This window comes from Homarus americanus, unplaced genomic scaffold (genome assembly GCF_018991925.1).
Source record: "Homarus americanus isolate GMGI-L3 unplaced genomic scaffold, GMGI_Hamer_2.0 scaffold51829, whole genome shotgun sequence".
Taxonomy (NCBI): Eukaryota; Metazoa; Arthropoda; class Malacostraca; order Decapoda; family Nephropidae; genus Homarus; species Homarus americanus.
The window spans coordinates 1-3,303 of NW_024711145.1; the positions used below are offsets into that span (position 1 = coordinate 1).

At 40.1% G+C, this 3,303-nt stretch overlaps 1 non-coding gene across 1 annotated transcript; it reads right to left on the reverse strand.

The window, feature by feature from the left end:
• Positions 1-171: 171 nt before the first annotated feature.
• On the reverse strand, positions 172-334 carry LOC121860648. Its single transcript, XR_006087906.1, has one exon. It is a non-coding gene; the product is annotated as a U1 spliceosomal RNA (small nuclear RNA).
• Positions 335-3,303: the final 2,969 nt, after the last annotated feature.

Here is a 3,303-nt window from a genome sequence, read left to right on the forward strand (position 1 = left end):
CATTCACACGTAATTGTCAAAATATAAATCATATAAAAGTAGCGTAGAAAAAAAATTCTTTGCTGACCTTAAGCATAAATCAAGTACTATTTATTAACAGAGACCTTGTTAAGCTGTAAAAATACGCCGTTGTACCTTATATTTCTTATGTAATCCCTTATGAATTGTGTAAGGGGGATAGCGCGAACGCAGTCCCCCACTAACAAAAATTTCGCACTCGAGTTAACCACATTTGGGTTAATCGCAAGGGTCAGCATCACCGGAGTGCAATGGTGAGCCTCGCCCTGGGAAAACCGCCTTCGTGATCACGGTATCTCCTGTGCCAGGTAAGTATGCCCTGAATTGTTCATCCTAAACCCTAACCTAACTTGACTGACTATCATTGTGCTGAACCATCTCTCTTATGTTATTTATTTAAATTTATAAACCAATTATATGATAACTTTTTATATAATTCGTAATATGCTAAAATAAAAATTGTCACATTAAAAGTGAGAGGCATATGATGGAAATAAACAAGTTTGGCTTTATAAACTATTCATTTCCATCAAAACACAAACATACTGGGTTAGAAAATTTTAACTATTGATAATTTTTTCGCGTTTTTCTTGTGTCTAATTCAATATGATTTCCCATTAGATCCAAAATAAAGTAATTAATAGTATCTCAACCATCAACTTTAGATTGATTTGCCAGGATAAGTTTGTATAGAGGTAAGCCAAGTTTTCTTCTGTAGCAAATTGATCCTGAAGTTTTTTCCTCTCACAATTAAGTCGTTTGGGATATTGCTTGTGTACTTTATCTATTAATTATGAGGAACTTGCTATCCAGTGAGGGCTATCCCTCCTAATATAAAACTGAACATTGTGGAAATACTTTATTTGGCATAGTAATGAGATCAATATAGCCCAGAATCATTTTATTGGAAAATTGACTAATAACCAAACTAGAAATTGATACAATTCCAAATTTTCTACAATTATATGCAATAAATATTTATACTTGTGGAAGCATTTTACAAATACTTCAGGAACTACTTCTCTGGGCGGAGCTTCATTTTTTCATGAAGGTTGGCATACACGGTTCATAAAGTAATTGTCTCAATCATTTAGGCACTATCATTTTTAGTGCAATTTATACTTTTCATAATGCAACGGAAATTAGTTATCCAGCTTCTATGTAAAAAATAAAATAACAAAAACAGCGGGTGTATTGTTGGTATCATAGTTAAAAAACATTGGCAACGGGCGTATCTCTTCATGGTATGCGTCCTTCAGTCTGTCCCTCAAACATGCCAGTTTCTTCCTTCACTAACACTGGTCAATAATGTTCATAAAGAAAAAAGAAAGAAAGAATGAAAGAAAGAAATAACGAACAAAGTGATTTTTTTTTAAGATTAAGGAAAACTAAAAATTGTAAATGGTAATATAACAATGAAGTGTAAAGAATAGTATAATAATTGGTAATATAATTACGGTTTTTGTTATTATAGATTACTAGTGTTGATGCATAAGGAGTTTGACTGTTTATCTGCAAACAGAACTCGAGATAAATTCTTGTTGCACCAATTTAAAACTAAAGTAAGGTTATTGTGTAATGTGCATTGCTTTGATTGCAACACAGCAATCGTCATCGCTTCTCGGCCTTTTGGCTAAGATCAAAGTGTAGTACATACTTCCTTCTCTGTGAAGGGCTGCATTTCCATCTCTGGTCTGTCGTCTGGCGGTTCGGGAATGTGCTCCACGGTATTTAGGTCACAATCCTTTTCAACCATCATGTGTTGGAAGTGTTCCTCTATTCTCTCCTTGCTTATTTCACATCTTGCGCCGTTCCCATCAGCAATTAGCCGTATTGCTCGGCGACGGTTGTATTTGTACAGCCTCTGGATCTGTTTGCAATCATTGACATCGGTGATTTTCCTGCAAACACGACCAGGAAAATCACCCATGTCAATGATTGCAAACAGATCCAGAGGCTGTACAAATACAACCGTCGCCGAGCAATACGGCTAATTGCCGAAGGGAACGGCGCAAGATGTGAAATAAGCAAGGAGAGAATAGAGGAACACTTCCAACACATGATGGTTGAAAAGGATTGTGACCTAAATACCGTGGAGCACATTCCCGAACCGCCAGACGACAGACCAGAGATGGAAATGCAGCCCTTCACAGAGAAGGAAGTATTTACAAAACTAGCAGCAGCAGAGAATTCGTCACCAGGTGAAGACAGAATATCATATGAGAACTGGAGAAAGGCTGACCCAAGCTGCCGAGTTATGGCAGCCATATTCAACGTGTGTCTGAGAGCCAAGAGAATACCAGTCTCCTGGAAACGATACAGAACAATACTTGTCCCCAAAAAAGGTGGTAACCCAGAAGTCGTTTCAAATTGGAGGCCTATAACACTGAGCCGCACAATATACAAGGTGTACACAGGATGCCTCACAGCACGACTCAGAAGGTGGCTCGTTGACAACGAGGTACTGTGCGCCGCACAGAAAGGATTCATGCCAAGTGATGGGGTGATAGAACACAACTACATACTTCAACATCACATGGACAATGCACGACGGAACAATGGCGATACCTGCATAGCAGCACTCGACTTGACCAATGCATTTGGCTCAGTGTCACTGGACCTCATTAAAAGAGCGCTCAACCGTATAGGGGTGGGACGGGATTTTGAAACAGTAGCAGGAGACATCATCAGTGGCAAGACGACAAGAATCCTAACAAAGGAAGGAGAAACAGAAGAGATACCAGTGCAATGCGGTGTGCAACAGGGGTGCCCAATAAGTGGTCTCCTGTTCAATATAGCAGTCGAACCACTGTTGCGGAAAATCGCGGCCGAAGGAATGATACTGAACCAACAACACAAGCACCCATGCTTAGCATATGCAGACGATATAACCATCATTACAAAACAGCAAGATAATCTACAGCAACTCCTCTACATAGCAACAGAACAATGCAGTAGGATGGGACTGGACCTAAATCCTAGCAAAAGCTCATCATTGCACCTGTCCGGACGAAGACCTCGAGGAATGCGCCAGACACAGTTCTACGTTGGAGAAACGCCCATTCAATGGAAGAGCGATGGCGAAGCAACACTCTTCTTGGGACGACCAGTTTGGTTCCATCTTCTGCCAAACATCCAAACAGTAGAGGAACTAATGCAACTCGGGACCAAAATACTGACAAGCAAGCTAGCACCGTGGCAGAGAATAGATGCAGTCAAGACATTCATGTTCCCGGCAGGAGCGCATGCAATGAGGACTTGGCAACTGAGGAAAACAGACTGGGC